Here is a 24,200-nt window from a genome sequence, read left to right on the forward strand (position 1 = left end):
ACATAATCACAGAACCTTTATAAGGGATAAAAGGGAGACAAGAGAGTTAGCCAGAGAAAAAAGATGGGCTGATGGAAAAGAAGTAGGAATGATGAAGAACTATGAGTCAAGGTATCGAGGCAGCATCTAAAAGCTGGAAACAAGGAAATGGATTTCCCTGTAGAGTCTCCAGAAAGAAAGCAACATGCTTTATACTTCTGACCTCTAGATCTGAAGTATAAAAGTGGTAATTTTCTACAGCAGTAATGGGAAAGTAATAGAGATTGTGGTACCTGGAGTGAGACAATGCTGTAACAAATACCTGAAAATGTAGAAGTGACTATGGAATTGGCAATAAGCAGAGGCTGGTAGAATTTTGAAGATCACTATAGGAAAAGTCTTCATAATTTATGTATAAATCTATATAAATGTATACATAAATGTATATGTATGTATACATGTATACATACCTATATAATAATATATGCAATTATTATATCCTATTCAGATTACAATAGGTACTAGACATTTTTTCTATTTTCCCTAATATTTTAATGAAGTTATATAGTGTGAACATATATGTTAGCAATAATTCGAGTGTTGAATATGTGACAGGAAGATTTCTAAGAACTTCATATATAAAAACCGCTGGGTGGGTGACTCACAAACTGGAGAACAATTATACCACAGAAGTCCGCCCACTGGAGTGGAGGTTCTGAGCCCCATGTCAGGCTTCCCAGCCTGGGGGTCCAGCAGTGGGAGGAGGAATTCTCAGAGAATCAGACTTTGAAGGCAAGCGAGATTTGATTGCAGGACTTCGACAGGACTGGGGAAAATAGAGACTCCACTCTTGGAGGGCACACACAAAGTACTGTGTGCATCAGGACCCAGGGGGAAGGAGCAGTGACCCCATAGGAGACTGAACCAGAACTACCTGCTAGTGATGGAGGGTCTCCTGCAGAGGCGGGGGATGGCTGTGGCTCACCGCGGGGACAAGGACACTGGCAGCAGAAGTTCTGGGAAATATCCCTTTGCATGAGCCCTCCCTGAGTCCACCATTAGCCCCACCAAAGAGCCTATACCCTCCAGGACTGGGTCGCCTCAGGCCAAACAACCAACAGGAAGGGAATTCAGCCCCACACATCAACAGACAAGCAGATTAAAGTTTTACTGAGCTCTGCCCACCAGAGCAACACCAAGCTCTACCCACCACCAGTCTCTCCCATCAGGAAGCTTTCATAAGCCTCTTAGATAGCCTCATCCACCAGAGAGCAGAGAGCAGAAGCAAGGAGAACTACAGTCCTGCAGCCTGTTTAACGAAAACCACATTCACAGAAAGACAGACAAAATGAAAATGCAGAGGACTGTGTACCAGTAGAAGGAGCAAGATAAAACCACAGAAAAACAACTAAATGAAGTGGAGATAGGCAACCTTCCAGAAAAAGAATTCAGAATAATGATAGTGAAGATGATCCAGGACCTCAGAAAAAGAATGGAGGCAAAGATCGAGAAGATGCAAGAAATGTTTAACAAAGACCTAGACGAATTAAAGAACAAATACCTAGAAGAATTAAAGAACAAAAAAACAGAGATGAACGATAAACTAAATGAAATGAAAACTACATTAGAAGGAATCAATACCAGAATAACTGAGGCAGAAGAACAGATCAGCGACCTGGAAGACAGAATGGTGGAATTCACTGCTGCAGAACAGAATAAAGAAAAATGAATGAGAAGAAATGAAGACAGCCTAAGAGACCCCTGGGACAACATTAAACGCACCAACATTTGCATTACAGGAGTCCCAGAAGGAGAAGAGAGAGAGAAAGGACCTGAGAAAATATTTGAAGAGATTGTAGTTGAAAATTTCCCTAACATGGGAAAGGAAATAGCCATCCAAGTCCAGGAAGCACAGAGAGTCCCAGGCAGGATAAACCCAAGGAGAAACACGCCAAGACACATAGTAATCAAATTGACAAAAATTAAAGACAAAAAAAATTATTAAAAGCAACAAGGGAAAAACGACAAATAACATACAAGGGAATTTCCATAAGGTTAACAGCTGAATTCTCAGCAGAAACTCTACAAGCCAGAAGGGAGTGACACAATATATTTAAAGTGATGAAAGGGAAGAACCTATAACCAAGACTACTCTACCTGGCAAGGATCTCATTCAGATTCGACAGAGAAATCAGAAGCTTTACAGACAGGGAAAGCTGAGAGAATTCAGCACCACCAAACTAGCTCTACAACAAATGCTAAAGGAACTTCTCTAAGTTGAAAACACAAGAGATGAAAAGGACGTACAAAAACAAACCCAAAACAATTAAGGAAATGGTAATAGGAGCATACATATCAATAATTACCTTAAATGTGAATGGATTAAATGCTCCAATCAAAAGACACAGGCTCACTAAATGGATACAAAAACAAGACCCATCTATATGCTGTCTACAAGAGACGCACTTCAGACCTAGGGACACATACAGACTGAAAGTGAGGGGATGGAAAAAGACATTCCATGAAAATGGAAATCTAAAGAAGGCTGGAGTAACAATGCTCATATCAGATAAAATAGACTTTAAAATAAAGAATGTTACAAGAGACAAGGAAGGACACTACATAATGATCAAGGGATCAATCCCAGAAAAAGATAGAACAATTATAAATATATATGCACGCAACATAGGAGCACCTCAATACATAAGGCAAGTGCTAACAGCTATAAAAGAGGAAAACAACAGTAACATAATAATAATGGGGGACTTTTAACACCTCACTTACACCAATGGACAGATCATCCAGACATAAAATTAATAAGGAAACAGAAGCTTTAAATGACACGATAGACCAGATAGATTTAATTGATATTTATAGCACATTCCATCCAAAAACAGCAGTTTACACTTTCTTCTCAAGTGCACAGAGAACATTCTCCAGGACAGATCACATTTGGGTCACAAATCAAGCCTTGGTAAATTTAAGAAAATTGAAATCATATCAAGCATCTTTTCTGACCACAACACTATGAGATTATAAATAAATTACAGGGAAAAAAACTTTAAAAATACACACACATGGAAGCTGAACAATATGCTACTAAATAACCAATGAATCACTGAAGAAATCAAAGAGGAAATCAAAAAATACCTAGAGACAAATGTCAGCAAAAACATGATGATCCAAAACATGGGATGCAGCAAAAGCAGTTCTAAGAGGGAAGTTTATAGCAATACAGTCCTTCCTCAAACAAGAAAAATCTCAAATAAACAATCTAACCTTACACCTAAAGGAACTAGAGAAAGAAGAACAAACAAAACCCAAAGTTAGCAGGAGGAAAGAAATCATAAAGATCAGAGCAGAAATAAATGAAATAGAAACAAAGAAAACAATAGCAAAGATTAATAAAACCAAAATCTGGTTCTTTGAGAAGATAAGCAAAATTGATAAACCTTTAGTCAGACTCATGAAGAAAAAGAGGGAGACGACTCAAATCAATAAAATTAGAAATAAAAAAGGAGAAGTTACAATGGACACTGCAGAAATACAAAGCATCGTAAGAGACTACTACAAGCAGCTATATGCCAATAAAATAGACAACCTGGAACAAATGGACAAATTCTTAGAAAGGTATAACCTTCCAAGACTGAACCAGGAAGAAATAGAAAATATGAACAGACCAATCACAAGTAATGAAATTGAAACTGTGATTAAAAATTTACCAACAAACAAAAGTCCAGGACCAGATGGCTTCACAGGTGAATTCTATCAAACATTTTGAGAAGAGCTAACACCCATCCTTCTCAAACTCTTCCAAAAAATTGCAGAGGAAGGAACACTCCCAAACTCATTCTACAAGGCCACCATCACCCTGATACCAAAACCAGACAAAGACACTACAAAAAGAGAAAATTACAGACCAATATCACTGATGAATATAGATGAAAAAAACCTCAACAAAATACTAGCAAACAGAATCCAACAACACATTAAAAGGATGATACACCATGATCAAGTGGGATTTATCCCAGGGATGCAAGGCTTCTTCAATATACCCAAATCAATCAATGTGATACACCATATTAACAAATTGAAGAATAAAAACCAAATGATCACCTCGATAGATGCAGAAAAAGCTTTTGGCAAAATTCAATACCCATTTATGATAAAAACTCTCCAGAAAGTGGGCATAGAGGGAACCTATCTCAACATGAGAAAGGCCATATATGACAAACCCACAGCAAACATCATTCTCAATGGTGAAACACTGAAAGCATTTTCTCCAAGAACAAGACAAGATGTCCACTCTTGCCACTATTATTCAACATAGTTCTGGAAGTCCCAGCAATCAGAGAAGAAAAAGAAATAAAAGGAATCCCAATTGGAAAGGAAGAAGTAAAACTGTCACTGTCTGCAGATGACATGATACTATACATAGAAAATCCTAAAGATGCCACCAGTAAACTACTAGAGTTAATCAATGAATTTGGTAAAGTTGCAGGATACAAAATTAATGCACAGAAATCTCTTGCATTCCTATACACTAACAATCAAATATCAGAAAGAGAAATTAAGGAAACAATCCCATTCACCACTGCAACAGAAACAATAAAATACCTTGGAATAAACCTACCTAAGGAGGTAAAATACCTGTACTCAGAAAACTATAAGACACTGATGAAAGAAATCAAAAATGACACAAACAGCTGGAGAGATATACCATGTTCTTGGATTGGAAGAATCAGTATTGTGAAAATGACTATACTACCCAAAGCAATCTACAGATTCAGTGCAATCACTATCAAATTACCAATGGCATTTTTTATAGAAATAGAACAAAAAATCTTAAAATTTGTATGGAGACACAAGAGACCCTGAATGGCCAAAGCAATCTTGAGGGGAAAAAAACGGAGCTGGAGGAATCAGGCTCCCTGACTTCAGACTATACTACAAAGCTACAGTAATCAAGACAATATGGTACTGGCACAAAAACAGAAATATAGATCAATGGAACAGGATAGAAAGCCCAGAGAGAAAACCATGCACCTATGGTCAACTAATCCATGACAAAGGAGGCAAGGATATACAATGGGGAAAAGATAGTCTCTTCAATAAGTGGTGCTGGGCAAACTGGACAGCTACATGTAAAAGAATGAAATTAGAACACTCCTTAACAGCATACACAAAAATAAACTCAAAATGGATTAAAGACCTAAATGTAAGTCCGGACACTATAAAACTCGTAGAGGAAAACATAAGAAGCACACTCTTTGACATAAATCACAGCAAGATCTTTTTTGACCACCTCCTAGTGTAATGGAAATAAAAACAAAAATAAACAAATGGGACCTAATGAAACTTCAAAGCTTTTGCACAGCAAAGGAAACTGTAAAGAAGATGAAAAGACAACTCTCAGAATGGGAGAAAATACTTGCAAACGAATCAATGGACAAAGGATTAATCTCCAAAATATATAAACAGCTCATGCAGCTCAATATTAAAAAAAACAAACAACCCGATCTAAAAATGGGCAGAAGGACTAAATAGACATTTCTCTAAAGAAGACATGCAGATGGCCAAGAGGCACATGAAAAGCTGCTCAACATCACTAATTATTAGAGAAATGCAAATCAAAACTACAATGAGATATCACCTCACACCAGTTAGAATGGGTGTCATCAGAAAATCTACAAACACGGCACTATTTACAGTAGCCAGCACATGGAAGCAACCTAAGTATCCATCGACAGATGAGTGGATAACGGAGATGTGGCACATATATATAATGGAATATTGCTCAGCCGTAAAAAGAAATTGAGTTAATTTGCAGTGAGGTGGATGGACCTAGAGTCTGTCCTACAGAGTGAAGTAAGTCAGAAAGAGAAAAACTATACTGTATGCTAACACATATATATGGAATCTAAAAAAAAAAAAAAAAAAGTTCTAATGAACCTAGGGGCAGGACAGGAATAAAGATGCAGACGTAGAGAATGGACTTGAGGACACAGGGAGGGGGAACGGTAAGCTGGGATGAAGTGAGAGAGTAGCATTGACATATATACACTACCAAATGTAAAATAGAAAGCTAGTGGGAAGCAGCTGTATAGCACAGGGAGATCAGCTCGGTGCTTTGTGACCACCTAGAGAGTTGGGATGTGTAGGGTCGAGGTGAGCCGCAAGAGGGAGGGATTATGGGGATATATGTATGCATATAGCTGATTCACTTTGTTATACAGCAGCAACTAACACACTATTGTAAAGCAATTATACTCCGATAAAGATGTTAAAAAAACAAAGAAAATCTACAAACAACAAATGCTGGAAAGGGTGTGGAAAAAAGGGAACCCTCTTGCACTGTTGGGCAGAACGTAAATTGATACAGCCACTATGGAGAACAGTATGGAGGTTCCTTTAAAAACTAAAAACAGAATTACCACATGACCCAGCAATCCCACTACTGGGCATATACCCAGAGAAAACCATAATTCAAAATGGCACATGCACACCAATGTTCATTGCAGCTCTATTTACAATAGCCAGGTCATGGAAGTAACCTAAATGCCCATTGACAGATGAATGGATAAAGAAAAGTGGTACATATATTCAATGGAATATTACTCAGCCATAAAATGGAACAAAATTGGGTCATTTTTAGAGACGGGGATGGACCTAGAGACTGTCATACAGAGTGAAGTAAGTCAGGAAGAGAAAAAAATATCGTGTATTAACACATATATGTGGAATATAGAAAAATGGTACAGATGAACCAGTTTGCAAGGCAGAAATAGAGTCACAGATGTAGAGAACAAATGTATGGACACCAAAGGGGGAAAGCGGGGATGGGGGTGGGGTGGGGGTGGTGGGATGAATTGGGAGATTGGAATTGCCATGTATACATTAATATGTATAAAATAGATAACTAATAAGAACCTGCTGTATAAAAAATAAATTAAATAAATTTTTTAAAAAATGAAAATAAAGGAAATGGAGAAGAATAATAAAATAGTGCTTAATATTGGGAAGATTCTAATATCCTCCAGTAGAGAACTATTTGGAAGTGTTAGATATAGGCTTAATCTAAAAGTATAAAGCAAGCAAAATTGATCTTGTCATTTGTTGATTCTGTTGGTTTTCCTGCTCTTATATCATGCTGTGTATAGTATAGTTGAGAGAGCAGAAGGTTTGAAATTACAGCAAAATCTACATTTACTATTAAACAAAACTCCCAACTTCCCTTCAGAGTGCTGAAAGGAAGTTGCACTTTTCATCATTCAAGCCTATTAACGGTTACACCAAACAATTTCACGCAAGTGAAACAAGCACAATTGCCTGTAAGGATGAAGAATCTTAGGATATAAGAATATATAAACTGTTTTCTAAACTGAATGGAAGCTCTTGCATTTAATGAAAATTATGGCATGGTCTAGTACAGTATACTTATAAGCACATAAAATATCTTAAATGCATGTAATACCAATTATCCAATAAAATCTGAAACAGTAAAACTTATATAACCTGACTTTTTTTCTTTCATAAACTAGCCAGTAAGAATATATCTTTATAATGATTTTCCAGAGCTCTGCAAGATCTTAGAGTGCACTGGGAAATAAAAGGAGTACGAATATATATTTTTTCCAAATTAAGTGAATTTCATTGAGTGCTGAAATTTTTGTGACTAAATAAATCATAGATTATGTCTAAACAGTTAACACCTTCTAAAGTCTTTATATTTACCAAAAAAAAGAAGATAATCTAATGAGATGGGTAGACCAACCTATGACATAATTTAGGCTGCAACCCAGTTCTTTGGGGAATTGAGAACAACTATCTTTATCTCACAAATCTTTGCAAAACTCAAAATGCAACTCTAGAGGCAGTTCAAAGTTCACGCTTTCCTTATTACCAATCCCTATTTATCTCACTAGGCTTGTAAGGATTGGTTTTAAGAAACCAAAGTCCTTGGGGGAACTTACATTCTTTCCCTGTGCCTTTGAGATAAAAATGTTTTACCAGGTCTCCTCAGGGAACTCTTATCTAGACCATTCCCATGTCCTAAGACTGAAAAAAAGAGAGGGGGTGATGTTTAAAAAATATAAACTGCTGTCAGAACTCCTCTGCCCAAACTCTATTCAAGTAAACTTAGCTTAGTCCAACTACTCTTTTATAGACGAGTGAATTTTGCATTATCACACCCATCTCATGGCTAATTTTAAAATGAAAATTATAAGGTCTCTGTTTTCATCTGTCTATATATTTACGTGTGTTTATAAATGTGTTGTATATGTGTAGTATTTTTATTTTTACCTGCTGATGATATTGCTAAATTTATTTGTTAAAGAGCTCTATTTAAACAAACAAGTGCTTATGTAAGTTTAGTATTCATAAAAATCCTCAAAAAATATAATACAAACTAACACAAATGCTTTTCAGGATCACATGACCTGGAAAAATATTTGGTATTATAGGTATCTGAAGTTCATTGGTTTAATTAATAGACATGTCTTTAGAGTAATCGGCATTAAATATAATCTGTGTCTACTAAAAGTCAAATAGCCTCATGTTATCTCTGGACACAGAGAGAGAAAAAAGAGGGAATCTTATGTGGTCAAGTTGGCTAAAAATTGAATTGTTATCATAAAGATTTTTAAGTTAAGCTTTAAAACCAATAGTGTACTTACGTAAAAGTAAAACTTAATTTTTTTTTTTCATCTGCTAAAAGGACAACATTTTCTTAGATTATTGGCCTGCTCTTAATAAGAAATTTAAATACCGTCTCCAGCTAAAGACAAAAGATGTTGGGTTTATGGTGGGGAGCCAGTTATGGAACCTTACCAGGCAAAAGCACAGTAAATAAGGGTATGGTTGTTATGCAGATTTAAGTCAGTTACCTTCTCCATAGGTAAGAGTTTCTAGAGATTTAGTCATCCACCTCTTCCTGGTACAGAGAGGGAGACACACTTACAAATGGAGATTTACCTTATACATGTAAATGTCCCTTACAAAATGGCAACTTGTATGTGGTCTTCAGGGCTTTTCTGTGTCTGCTATTTCTTAAAAATAACCAGCTCAAGATAATCCTTATGCTAAAGAGACATATTTCGGGGTGACATATTCTGCTCCCCTTCAATAACAACAACAGACCCCAAAATGCAGTTCTGTATTGAAGTAAATCTGAGTTAAATGTAAATTGAGGGTGACCTAGGGGATGGGAATTGGTATTTTATGAACCAATATAGCTGAATCATATCTCTATTGATGGGAGGGAGAGTGGAAGTTTTTTATGTAGCATATTTCTTAATTTTGACCAAGAAATTACCTCCTGTTTTAGGAAAATCTGTTTCCATGGAACACAGTTTGAAATCTTTTCTATGGGGAGGAGATGTACTGTAGTGAAAAGAAAATGGACTTTACAGTTATACAGGAATGAGATGAGATTCTATCTGTATCACTTCCTGGGCATGGAATGGATGGAAGTTGTGACCATAAGGCTGTTTCTATGTCTGTAATATGTGTGGTGGTGAAGGTTATTTAAGCCAACCATACAAAGCTTTTGGACTTCAGTATAGTGTTACAGATATTTAAATGAATTTATGGGATCATTTTAAAATGAAAACTTTTGAAGTAATAAATAAAATTTTCTCTGTTGATAATATTATTTGTAAATGCAATTTATAACACGTAAAATTAAGTAATTGTAAACTTGAATACATAATACCAAACTATTGTATAAAGGTTATTTGCCTTTTAAGGAGATTCTTTTAGAAAAATCTTTGTAGTTTTGATGTCATCATAGCACAAATAATGTATCATCAGAAATTATCAACTAATATAATATTATGAAACCAGATAGTTATAGGGATAGAGGAAGACAGGTGGTAGAGAATCCAACACATGTGAAGCAAGGAAATAGGAAGTCCGCAACTGGTAAATAAGAATATCCAAATACACAAACATGGAAGGCATGGAGTGAAATGTTTCCCCTGATCACATATAGGCTGATAATCAGGAATCCAGATGAACAAGTGAATGTTTTTAAGGTAGCAACAAAGATGGGAACCTGATGAGTTTAAGCCTCTTTGACGTATGAAATCACTGGTGATTTAGGTGATCTGACCTTGGGCAGAGCAGGGTCAAAAATAAAACAATGACCAGGTCTGATGATTAGTTTTCTTCCATGAGGGAAAGAACCCACCTAGGTTGTTAAAACCTATATCCCCCAAAGCATCATATCGCCTGGTACATAGTAAGTGCTCAGAATTTTTTTAAATGGATGAATGGATGTTTACATAGATGCATACATACACAGATAATTTAGTGAAAATGTGTAAACATAAATTGAGAGTTACATAAATTGAGAGTTAGTTTTCTAGAGCATAAGAGTTGAAGGGAGTTTGGAAATAGTTTAGCTTAATTTTAAAGATAGGAAACTAGGCTTAGATTTGGATTATAGATTCAAGCTCATCCATGAGCTAGTAGTGTCACCTTTAGAGCTTTTTTGTCCTTTGGGAGATTAAAGATATTGTTACTGAACTCAAGTCCAGCAGCTCGCCGCTCAAAAAATCAATACTCAAGAGAGAGACAAATGTTGCTAGAAAGGAAAGTTGCTTTTAATCGGAATGCTGGCAACCTGGGGAGATAGTGAACTCGTTGTACCCCAAAAACCATCTCCAAAGATTCTGCTTGGCCATAAAAGCTTTTAAAGAGAAAGGGGAAGTAATCTAAGTTAATCATTGAGATGGGGGTCAGAGTCGTCCCCCACTGTGTGCAGACTTGTGTGCAGACTTGTGTGCAGGCTTGTCGACTTCTTGTGATTTTTCTTTAGATGCTGTCTTGTTCAAACAGTTTGTTCACAAGATTACTTGAAGGGGACGCTAAGGAAGAGATCTGGTCATCTGTTAATTGCTTATTCTTTATTTCTACTTCTTTGATCTACGGAAAGAACCAAGTTAGGCAAGGTATTGTGTGATTAAAAGATTTGAAAGGTGTGCTAGGGCCAGTGATAAGTAGGGCATGTGGTGTCTGGCTTAAGGTTAGTGACAAGACAAAAGGGGCCTCCTGCAGAGAGCTCTTTCCTGCCAAAAAGTTCTTAAAAATTCCCACTTGTCAGAACATCATTCCATTTCTATGGGATCATGGGCAAAGGTCTGTCTTCTGTCACTTCTTCATGCTGACATAGGCCGCCATATTCTTAAGAGTGGAAGATGTCTACATGGGTCTGTAGCATCTCTTTGCTGACAGTTGTAGTTGCCTGTTTACATATATGGACAGAACATGCTACAGTTATTTTGATGCCCACAAATATATAGATTATTATGAGCAACAGTGTTAATTCCATTCTCTTAAGGCTAGTTCTTGTAATTGTGCTAGCCGTAGACTCAGAACTGCTCAAGATGGAGCAGTTTATGTCATGGCTGCAGTCTGGTCATCATGCAGTCAGCTTTTTCCTTTTGGTGGCAGTTACAATATCTGTAAAACAACTCAGGAATGTGCATCAGACACTGAGTTTGTGACTCTGTTGCCCTAATCTTTAGCTGCTTGAGCCTGTTCCTTTGTGACTCAGGGGGGCCTGGGAGACCAGCTTCTCTACAAACAAGAGGCAGGAGACATGGAAGTGTCTTTGTATTGGGGAGGGGGGTGCAGCCCAGGGTTCTCTTCCATTCCAATATTGAAACAAAATTATCTCTGCATTAAGAAAAAGATATACTTTGATTATATTTAAATATCTTGCAATTTAATTTCCACATATAAAATGAATTCCTACTGTTAATCACTATAGATTCTGATTTAAAAAGAAATAATTTCAGTGCAATTGCATTTAAGTTTGTGCAATTATAATCACCTATGTGATTATGGTTGAGTTGAATTTTGTAATTCAATTAGTTGATAAAGGGCTTTTATTCCCCCCTCTATAAACTGGTACATGAAAAAGCACATTTTTAAAGCTCTTCACAAAAGCCTTATGAAGTAAATTAAGTAGAAATGAATTAATTGAACTTACAAAAATCCACTTGTTCTATGAATCACCCACACACAAAAGTTTTTACCAAGTTAGTGGCAGCCTTTAAGAAATTTAAAAAATATATATATATTATCTTGGCTTCATATACTAAAATATGTATGTGAAGAATATATCTATACAGACTTAAATATTCAACTCCAGGTGGAAACAGATAATATGACATCTTCATGAAAAGTTTAAACTTTGATTTTTAAAATAGGTGATAAATTGAAAACCTGTTTTGTTTTTATAGATTGAAAACTTTCAACGTTACATACCTAGTGATTCGTAATCACATAATTGCACCAAGTTTAACATTGTGTTTCTCAGCTAGAAATTCTCTATTTATCAGTGAATCACAAAGGCTTAGCTGTTACATATCCATGCTGGTTATTATTACCACATAGCCATCCCTGAAATTTGTAAATTCCCAAAGAAAGGGATATATGTTGGTCCTAAGCTCCATGACACCCAGACCTCTACCACCCCAGTCTCTGCTCCTTGAGAAGAAAGAGAGGATATCATATTTGTCAACATATTAGTGTTAGTAAAGGTTTTTGAAATTTTTTCTGGAAAGTAAATAAACAATTGAAAGGTAGGTTAGCAGATGTGCTTCAGAAAAAAGTACGCAGGTGGTGTTATCACTCTCAAGTTGTATACAATATTTTGGTGAAGTCTAAAGAAAAATTTCTTAGCTTAGAAAACAATAACATACCTTAGGAAAAAAAAAAAAAAAAAAAAAACTGGTGGAGTAAGTAGCTCCAAACTCCCAGCTTTCCACAGAAACATGGAAAAACAAGTTGAAACTTTCAGGACCAATTTGTCAGAACTCTGAAAATAGGCAAAGGTTTACAGAAACCAAATGAACAATAACTTAGGAGAAAGGCAACTAAAAAATTGTTGGAAGGCTTTTGTGACATTTTTTCTTGGCCTTGTCTCACTCCCTTCCTGGCACAGTGGTGGTCTTGAAGATGACAACCTGTGTTCCCAGTGTGGGACCCTTGTCCCTGGTTTTAAAGGAGGCACAGCAGACCTTATTTGTAATTATATTCATCTGTTCTATTCTAAAATGTCTGGGGGACTGCCACAGGTGATAGTTACTGTCTTGCCTATCTTGGAATTCATTCAGGGCCGGAAAGCAGTGTGCATTGCTAGAAAACACTGTAAGCAAATTAAAAACCTGCAGCTGCCTGGGGCTAAAGACTACAACTGACACATGCAATAGATGGCCTGAAGCCCAGAAGGAAAAGGTAGGGAGAGTTTTCTTTAGGAAATTAGGGCATTCAAAAGCACCTATATGTACTGAGGAATTTAAAAAGCCACACTCATGCCCAAGGCATAAGAGATGGTTAGAAAAGAACTGAGAATACCCTAGACTTTCACAAAAATAAAGTTAAAATAGTTACTCCAATGTTTTCTCTAAAAGTTTTATATTTTTAGATCTTATATTTAAGTCTGTGATTCATTTTAAGTTTATTTTTATATATCTTGTGAGGTAGGGGTCCAGTATTAAATTTAGAAATTTCTTAACCTTTCCAGCTTAGAGACTTGCCATTCATCGTATCTTAGTCAATATTGGCAAAATCAAAATCAACAAGTCTATATTGTTCTCCAATTATATTTTTCCCCGAAGTCTATCTTCTTTGTTAAGTATATCATGCCTGAGTGGTGATTGTCTCTTTTATTATTATTCTAATCCAATTCATTACCAAATTATACATAATCTATTTGCAAAGTATGGAGACTTTTCTTTTCACTGAATTCATGTATTCTTATAACTCACAACTCCAACAGTTCTGTGAATAACTGCAATAATTCTGTTACTGCCAAATCCACTTATATCTTATACTGGTACCAATTATTAAAATTCTGGGCTTAAACGCTTTCAAAGTCTATAGAATAAAAACATGTTTCCCTGGCATTCAGTGCTCTTTTTTAAAAATTATTTTTAGCTAAGTCAATAACATTCAAAGGAAGAGGCCTATTTGAGGCTTAGCAAGGTCATGCAAACCTTGACCTTCCAGGTCATCCCTAAATCATTAGGACATACCCTCCCTCTCCTGAGTCTAAGGCAGGGGTCCCCAACCCCCGGGCGTCGTACTGATACCGGTCTGTGGCCTGTTAGGAACTGGGCACAGCAGGAGGTGAGTGGCAGGCGAGCAAGCAAGCGAAGCTTCATCTGCCGCTCCCCCATCACTGGCATTACCACCTGAACCACCTTGCCCCTGGTCCATGGAAAAATTGTCTTCCACAATTCGGTCCCTGGTGCCAAAAAAGTTGGGGACTGCTGGTCTAAGGTTTAGGTGTAAAGAGGATGGGGTCTAGTCTTGTGTCTGAATGGGCAATTTGGGGCTGGGTGAGGGGAGAGTGAACTGGCAATTTTAACCAGGGAGTTGGACAAAGTGTTAAGCAACAGATTGAGGAACAAAGCCAGTGAATAAAATGAGCACTGGGGAGTGAGCAAGGAATAATTAGCATGGAACTGGCAATGAAGGAGAGCTTATCCATCAGCCAGTACTCTGGACAAACCATGGTGCAGATTGCATGGCTAGGAGCCCAGGTACAATGACTGTTTCAGACCTCTTATAATAAGCTCTAATCAACCACTTGGGATAGAGCATAAACAGTAAATTGTGTGTTAGTGTTTCTACCCAGGCACAAGGTGAGATAAAATGTAAATGGCAGAAATCCATAGTAATACAGGAGATGCAATGGACCGGTGGCTGTTGTTTCCACATTTCTCATATGTGCAGACCTGTTTCCAAATTGTCTATTGATAGCATGTGCCAAGTTTCTGCTTGCATTATATATAAGAATGTATAGCAATGGAAGATTATAAATTAATAGTACAGATCTGGGCAGTCTCAAGGACCTTTTTATTTCTTTTTTTTTTAACATCTTTATTGGAGTATAAATGCTTTACAATGGTGTGTTAGTTTCTGCTGTATAACAAAGTGAATCAGCTATATGTATACATATATCCCCATATCCCCTCCCTCTTGCGTCTCCCTCCCACCCTCCCTATCACACCCCTCTAGGTGGTCACAAAGCAGGAAGCTGATCTCCCTGTGCTATGCAGCTGCTTCCCACTAGCTATCTGTTTTACATTTGGTAGTGTATATATGTCAATGCCACTCTCTCACTTCGTCCCAGCTTCCCTTCACACTCCCCGTGGCCTCAAGTCCATTCTCTATGTCTGGGTCTTTATTCCTGTTCTGCCCCTAGGTTCATCAGAACCATTTTTTTTAGATTCCATTTTTTTTAATATATGTGTTAGCATACAATATTTGTTTTTCTCTTTCTGACTTACTTCACTCTGACAGACTCTAGGTCCATCCACCTCACTACAAATAACTCAATTTCATTTCTTTTTATGGCTGAGTAATATTTCATTGTATATATGTGCCACATCTTCTTTATCCATTCATCTGTTGCTTCCATGTCCTGGCTATTGTAGAGTGCTGCAATGAACATTGTGGTACATGACTCTTTTTGAATTATGGTTTTCTCAGGGTATATGCCCAGTAGTGGGATTGCTGGGTAATATGGTAGTTCAATTTTTAGTTTTATAAGGGACCTCCATACTGTTCTCCATAGTGGCTGTATCAATTTACATTCCCATCAACAGTGCAAGTGGGTTCCCTTTTCTCCACACCCTCTCCAGGATTTATTGCTTGTAGATTTTTTGATGATGGCTATTCTAACCGGTGTGAGGTGATAACTCATTGTAGTTTTGATTTGCATTTCTCTAATGATTAGTAATGTTGAGTATCTTTCATGTGTTTGTTGGCAATCTGTGTATCTTCTTTGGAGAAATGTCTGTTTAGGTCTTCTGCCCATTTTTGGATTGGGTTGTTTGTTTTTTTGGTACTGAGCTGCATGAGCTGCTTGTATATTTTGGAGATTAATCCTCTGTCAGTTTCTTCATTTGCAAATATTTTCTCCCATTCTGAGCGGTGTATTTTCATCTTGTTTATGGTGTTCTTTGCTGTGCAAAAGCTTTTAAGTTTCATTAGGTCCCATTTGTTTATTTTTGTTTTTAATCTCCATTTCTCTAGGACATGGGTCAAAAAGGATCTTGCTGTGATTTATGTTATAGAGTGTTCTGTCTGTGTTTTCCTCTAAGAGTTTGATAGTGTCTGGCCTTACATTTAGGTTCTTTAATCCATTTTGAGTTTATTTTTGTGTATGGTGTTAGGGAGTGTTCTAATTTCATTCCTTTACATGTAGCTGTCCAGTTTTCCCAGCGCCACTATTGAAGAGGCTGTCATTTCTCCATTGTATACTCTTGTCTCCTTTATCAAAGATAAGGTGACCATATGTGCGTGGGTTTATCTCTGGGCTTTCTTTCCTGTTCCATCGATCTATATTTCTGTTTTTGTGCCAGTAGCATACTGTTTTGATTACTGTAGCTTTGTAGTATGGTCTGAAGTCAGGGAGCCTGATTCCTCCAGCTCCATTTTTCTTTCTCAAGATTGCTTTGGCTATTTGGGGTCTTTTTTGTCTCCATACAAATTGTGAAATTTTTTGTTCTAGTTCTCTGAAAAATGCCATTGGTAGTTTGATAGGGATTGCATCACATCTGTAGATTGCTTTGGGTAGTATAGTCATTTTCACAATGTTGATTCTTCCAATCCAAGAACATGGTACATCTCTCCATCTGTTTGTATCATCTTTAATTTCTTACAGTTTTCTGAATACATGTCTTCTGTCTCCTTAGGCAGGTTTATTCCTAGGTAATTTATTCTTTTTGTTGCAATGGTAAATGGGAGTGTTTCCTTAATTTCTCTTTCAGATTTTTCATCCTTACTGTATAGTAGTGGAAGAGATTTCTGTGCATTAATTTTGTATCCTGCTACTTTACTAAATTCATTGATTAGCTGTAGTAGTTTTCTGGTGGCATCTTTAGGATTCTCTATGTATAGTATCATGTCATCTGCAAACAGTGACAGTTTTACTTCTTCTTTCCAATTTGAATTCCTTTTATTTCTTTTTCTTCTCTGATTGCTGTGGCTAAAACTTCCAAAACTATGTTGAATAATAGTGGTTAGAGTGGGCACCCTTGTCTTGTTCCTGATCTTAATGGAAATGGTTTCAGTTTTTTACCATTGAGAACGACGTTGGCTGTGGGTTTGTCATATATGGCCTTTATTATGTTGAGTAAGTTCCCTCTATGCCTACTTTCTGGAGAGTTTTTATCATAAATGGGTGTTGAATTTTTTCAAAAGCTTTTTCCTGCATCTATTGAGATGATCATATGGTTTTTATCCTTCAATTTGTTAATATGGTGTATCACAGTGATTGATTTGCATATATTGAAGAATCCTTGCATTCCTGGGATAAACCCCACTTGATCATGGTGTATGGTTCTTTTAATGTGCTGTTGGATTCTGTTTGCTAGTATTTTGTTGAGGATTTTGGAATCTGTGTTCTTCAGTGATACTAGCCTGTAGTTTTATTTTTTGTGACATCTTTGTCTGGTTTTGGTATCAGGGTGATGGTGGTCTCATAGAATGAGTTTGGGAGTGTTGCTTCCTCTGCTATATTTTGGAAGAGTTTGAGAAGGATAGGTGTTAGCTCTTCTCTACATGTTTGATAGAATTTGCCTGTGAAGCCATCTGGTCCTTAGCTTTTGTTTGTTGGCAGATTTTTAATCACAGTGTTAATTTCAGTGCTTGTGATTTGTCTGTTTATATTTTCTGTTTTTTCCTGGTTCAGTCTTGGAAAGTTGTGCTTTTTTAAGAATTTGTCCATTTCTTCCAGGTTGTCCATTTTATTGGCATATAGTATTCCTTAAATCCTAGTGAATTCTTAGAAAAGTATGTTGCTTTTTGTCTTTGATCTGTATTTTGAGTAAATTTGGTAAGTTTTTGACCAGCTAGATTTGAGAAGAATGGTAAAAGTAACTGCATCTACTCTCAATACTTTAGCCAGTGTAAAATGTCACAGACTCCCTTCACATATAAGTATTCCAAAATTATCCCAATAAGAAAAATTTACCATGATCTAATGAAAAGGAGGACAACCTAATATGGATACGTCTCCGTAAATGGTTAAATATTATGAAATATGTTATGTGAGCCTTCCTTCAGGCTCCATAAAGGAATACATAGAGCTGATTAACATTTATTTCATAAATCTAGGCCAGACTTTTATAATTAGTAAATTAAAAAAATGACAAAAATAAAAGACAAAAAGATCTTGTGACCAAGACAGAGATCCTATGATCTTCGAGAAAAAAACATTTATCCAACATATCTCCAACTGTGGACAAATAAATATTTTTATTCTTGTATTTTAAATTACTACCAAAATATTATAACTTTCTATATACAACATAAAACAAGCATACAGTGTCTAGAAATGGTCTTTATCTGACAAGAATGTCAAGTCTTTGAAGGTACACTAAATTTTTTTTTCCTGAATAAGGTCACTATGATGTTAGGTTAAAGTTACAGTAAGCAGTTCAAGCGAAATGCATATTGCTTAGATTTTAAAGCAAGCAATTTTTACTGTTTAATTAAAATGTAAGTATAAATGTGAAGCTATTGCACCAACATTTATAAACACTTCTTGGAAATACAGATAGCAAGTAATGGAATAACTGATTTAAAAATAATGAAAGGTTGATGTGATATGTAAAGTTTGGGAACAAATCAAAAATATCTTTAAGAGATGTCAAGGAACATGAAGAGCAAGCTTTATTATTTGGAACTTGAAAACTTAGAAGCAAAGCAAACTATTTGCATATAATGTAGTACAATGAGCATTTGTTCATAAAAGACTCCCAAAGTCTTAAAACTTCATACATAAACGAGAATGAAATCCATTAGGTAAATGATTTAAAGATGTCCAAAGTAGCTTATTGAGAACTGCTAGATACTCTCACCTGCATTACCAAATCATAAACAAGTTTATGCAAAACTGTGTTCTGGTTAACTCACTTTTATGGTTCCTCAATAACAAGCTCGGATAAGGCAGATCAAACCTAAGAGATAAGCACCTACCCAAGAAACATAGGTTGCATGAAATCGCCTTGCAAAACCTTGGGTGCCAACAGTTAATCCAACTCCAATGAAAATACATAGTAATCCAATGGTAATATGTGCACAGCAGCATCTTCAAGGAAGTGCACTACCCACAGAGGAAATTTTTTTGCAGTGTGGGCATTTTACCACAGAGTGTTGAACCTCAGTTTCATCCACAGGAACGTGTTTCCACAGTGCCAACACATGACTCTTGTACCTTCTGGTCGGACTGGTAATGCAGGTTGAGCTGGCTGTTCTTCAGAAATAAGCATTACTGGGCCAAGGTTAATAATACGTCTACAGTTGGGTCTTGGACATCCTATTCGCCGTGATGTGTCCTTACAAATGAGGAGACAATTACAAGGGCATCTAACATACTTCTTCCCTGTTGGGGGGTTTTCGATTGGTGTAGCTTCATTGCAAAGCGTGCACTTAACCACATGCTGGTGAAGCTTGCCATCCAAATTGATGAGAGATTGGCATACGCAGCAGTTTATTACTGGAATACCACAGGCATCTGGACTGGCAATGGCTGTGTACGGAGGTGGGAGTTCCACTCTGGGGCTGCTTTCTTGTTAAGTATGGTGGGGCCGTGGGAGTGATATTTCCAGAATGGGATGTGGACAGCAGAGGCGAGCGTTTGTCCACCCCATCAGCAGCCATGACTGCAGCAGGGGCAGCAGGGCTGAGGGGGAGGCCTAGTCTGGGGTTGTGGCTCCACTTGGAGGCGGTATTAGTGCTACTGCCACTGCAGCCGCCTCCCAGACATTTTTATTTTTATTTTTTTAATAAATAAATTTATCTGCTTATTTATGTATTTATTTATTTATTTATTTTTGGCCGCATTGGGTCTTTGTTGCTGCGTGCAGGCTTTCTCTAGTTGCAGCGAGTGGGGGCTACTCTTCGTTGTGGTGCGCGGGCTTCTCATTGTGGTGGCTTCTTTTGTTGCGGAGCACGGGCTGTAGGTGCACGGGCTTCAGTAGTTGTGGCACGCAGGCTCAGTAGTTGTGGCTCGCGGGCTCTAGAGCACAGGCTTAGTAGTTGTGGCACACGGGGTTAGTTGCTCCCCCATGGCATGTGGGATCTTCCCAGACCAGGACTCGAACCTGTGTTCCCTGCATTGGCAGGCAGATTCTTAACCACTGCGCCATCAGGAAAACCCCCAGACCTTTTTATTTCTTAAAAATGATTATTTGAATAAAATTTGGGAAGTACTTAGAAATTGTTGGAAATTTACATAAAAAATATAATTGCACCTCTTTAGTACAAAAACAGGGTAAAGCAAACAGCCTAAATAAAAAAAAAAAATTCTTTTTAGGGAATTCCAAGGGTTCTATAAAAATGTAGAATACTGAACTAAATTGGATGTTTTTCCTCTCCTTGGAATTCAAATTTATTCTTCTTTTTTATTATGTGAAATTGACAGCATTGATGTTCTTATAAGAACTTTTTTACTGGTTAAGTGTGGATGGTTAAATATAATATAAATAAATCTATTTAATATATAAATTCAAAGTATTAGTAATAATAAAATTTAAAAAATAAACTAAAGGTATTGGATGATCCTGGCTAGCAACTTATCATTATAGGACCTGAAATATAACAACTAGGAAGGATAAGGAACGTTAGCCTGAAACGACATTGCCATCTCAACATATCAGTTTTATGTGACTGTCAGTAATTTTTCTTGAAGTAAGGTCTTGGAAAAGAGCAGAAGAAATGCTAAAATGACATATAACACTAAAATATGATTTTTTTAAGTTGGAGAATATAATGGGAATAAAAGAGAGAGGCAAATCTTAATAATAAGCCCACCACCTACCTGATTATACTGGATCCCTAACTAAAGAACACTAGAGACAATCAAGGAAGTTCATTTCCACATATCATGATCGTATGGTAATAAATCAAATATGATCAGCTGTCACTTAACCAAATATGGTAAATTAGAGTTTCATCTTTGGCACTTTGAGGGAGAAGAAACAAAAGCTGCCATAATTTTTAAAGATACCACAAAAATTAATTCTAAATATCATGCAACTATAATGCTGTTTTAAAGAAATTTGAAGAAATGTGCTTCTTGTTGTTTTCATGGCTGTGTGTTGGTTTGAGAACTGATGGATAACATATTACAGGGGCTATACAATAATGTAAGGAAAGTTCTAAAAATATAACAAAATGCTGACAATCAAAAGGTTACTAGAAATTATAAATATGAAGAGAAAATAGCCCAAAATATCGACTAGATTCTAAAAATTGTTTAAGAATCATCAAGCAGTTTATACTTGTGAACATGTACCATAGGTGGTTGCTTAATTAATTACAAGATAAATTAAATATATTCATTTAATCCAGAAAACAGAAAGCCATTAACCTTCTGGAGCTTAAATTACATAAAGCAGTTTCTAATAGCGCCAATCTGTCTAAAGCTAGAGAAAAGAAAACACACTTTTCAAACTCTGCTTTCTAGGAGAGAAGAGTCATGTGCAGGCATGGGTCATTTTTCAGGATTTGGTCAGGAAATAGCTTGGGTGAGCAACATCATGTTGTCCGGGTGATGAAGAACAATGGGCAACATCCACAGCAACGCTCTCCCAAAGGAGAAGGAATTGCGGGGTGCTGGAATTTCAAAAAGAAACAATTGTAGGGAATGTATATTGGGTAACTACATAATATACTCAATAATTTAAGCCATTAAAATTGAGGTGATTGCCTAGAGGGAGTATGTAAAGAAGAATCAGTGAAAGCAAATAGTGGAAGATTCTAAATTTTAAGGAGAATATGAAGGAAGAAAAATCTCAACAAAATATATAAAAAACAAATACAGAATTAAGAGGAAAGGCAATAAAAGGGTTTTTTTGGAAGTAAAGAATATACAGAATACCAAAATTGTTAAGGTGTATATAATTTACAAAAATAAATGAAGTAAGATAAAGGCCAAACAGATCATTGGATAAAAATTATTAATTCATGTTGTGGTCAGATGGCAATTAATATGCCCTATAGGCAATTAATACCTGCATTCCTAAAAGGTCATATGTGTTTTGCTCTTGTCTTTCTCATTTTTCTCTTGGATAAACAATTATATAAAACACACACAAGAAAACACATGTCAAGCAAATTTGTGAAATATTGCATAGTATATCCTGTACTGTATAGTATGGTAGTCTATACACTTGTTAAATTTATATTAGTACTAATTAAGAAGTAAATAGAATTAACATTCAGTTCCTCAGTTGCACTAACACAATTCAAATTTTAACGGTCTCATGTGGCTAGTGGTAATCCTATCGGACAGTGCAAATATAGAATATTCTCAACATTGCAGAAAGTTCTACTGAACAGTGCCGGGGAATTCACAATGCATTTTATCATATTAATGGTTCTGAACAGTGCATAAAACAAAACAAACCATGGAATGTTATTCAACTGTAAAAATAAATGAATTATTGATACGCACAACCACATGTGTAAGTCTCAAGATAATTATGCTGTGTGAAAGAAGTCATACAAAAAGAATAAATATTGAATGACTCCATTTATAAAACACTGTGGAAAATACAAATCAATCTATAGTGACCAAAAACAGAGTAGTTGTTGCCTGTGGAGAGTGTATGTGAGGAGGGATGATAAGAGACATCACAAAGGGCACAAAGAAACCTTTAGATGTGATGGATATCTTTACCATCTTGATTAAAGTGATGATTTTATGAGGTGTATATATGTTAAAACTTATAAAATTGCACACTTTAAATATCAGCAGTTAATTTTATGTCGATTATACCTAAATAAAATGATTTTTTAAATATGTGTGGAAGTTTGGGAAATCAAACTCACAAATGGTGTAAGGAAAACCAGAAAGATAGCATTCATCCATGTGGTAGAGGTCAGAAAGTGCTTGCCTGGTGATGGGTAAAGGGGTGAGGTGGTGGAGGAGGTTGCTAAATCTAGTAAGGATCCCCAGAGAATATTTGGGACAATGGAAAAGTTCTGTATTTTGACCTGGGTTTGTGCTGCACAGGACTGTATATGTTTAAAAAGCCATTGAATTATACATTCAAGACTTGCTTATTTTACTATAAGATATGTTACTATGCAGTGTATTGCAGAGAATGTGGAGTAACTAAAACTTTCAGAAACTAATGGTGGGAGTGTAAATTGACATCAACAAACAAAATTGTCAGTGTTTACCAACCATATAAACCAACCATTCCATTTGTAGGCATTTATCGAATAGAAATGCTTTTATGTGTGCTACAGAAAACTTGGGAGAGAATATTCCTAACAGCACACTTTTTAATGGCTAAATATGGAAACAATCCAAATATTCATTAACTGCAGATTGGATAAATAAATTGTGGTATATTTATACTATGGAATACTACACAGTGATAAAAATGGATGAACTGGAGCTTAATGCAAAATTGAATGAAATTTGTAAATGTAATATTTTCTAAAATAATTGATGTAATAGAATAAACATAATAGTGTGTGATTCAGTGTATATAATGCTCAAAAGTCATCAAGACATATATGGTGACAGAGTTAGAAAATATATTGGGATATATGTTTGGTAACGAGTGGATATGAAAGGCAGCTTCTCGAACCTTATTACTGTTTTATTTCTTAATCTGAGCAATGGTTATGCAGGTGTGTGCACTTTGAGAACATTTCTCATGATGCACATTGATGGTTCATACACCTTTTAAAATCATTTGTTTACTTTAAAATATTTTGAACTTTTCATATAATTCAATATTTTTCCCACACAGTATGTTTAGTCAGACTCATAAAGCAATTAAGAAATCGAATTAAATTCTTATTATCTTGCAAAATACTATATACCTACAATAAAGTTGTTTATATAGCTGTGTTACAGACTGAATATTTGCATCCCTCTAAAATTCATATGTTGAAATTCTACCCCCCCAATGTGATGGTATCGTGAGATCCAATCTTTGGAAGGTGATCAGGTCATGAAGGTGGAGCCCTTGAGACAACAGGATTAGTACCCTTTAAACAAGAACCCAGGAAGCTATTGAGCTCTTTTTTCTGCCAAATGAGGACACAGCAAAGATGGCTGTCTATGAAACAGGAAGTGAGCCCTCACCAGACACTGAACCTGCCAGTGCCTTGATCTTGGACTTCCCAGCCTCCAGAACTATGGGGGAAAAAATGTCTGTTGTTTAAGCCAC

At 36.3% G+C, this 24,200-nt stretch overlaps 1 long non-coding RNA gene and 1 pseudogene across 1 annotated transcript in view; one reads left to right on the forward strand and one right to left on the reverse strand.

Annotated features, from left to right (window-relative positions):
- Nucleotides 1-24,200, forward strand: part of LOC130705073 (uncharacterized) — a 264,956-nt gene that overhangs the window by 25,454 nt on the left and 215,302 nt on the right. The gene's annotated exons all lie outside the window — the stretch shown is intronic.
- LOC103011948 (type 2 phosphatidylinositol 4,5-bisphosphate 4-phosphatase-like) lies at nucleotides 18,892-19,668 on the reverse strand (annotated as a pseudogene).

This window comes from Balaenoptera acutorostrata, chromosome 16 (assembly GCF_949987535.1).
Source record: "Balaenoptera acutorostrata chromosome 16, mBalAcu1.1, whole genome shotgun sequence".
Classification (NCBI taxonomy): domain Eukaryota; kingdom Metazoa; phylum Chordata; class Mammalia; order Artiodactyla; family Balaenopteridae; genus Balaenoptera; species Balaenoptera acutorostrata.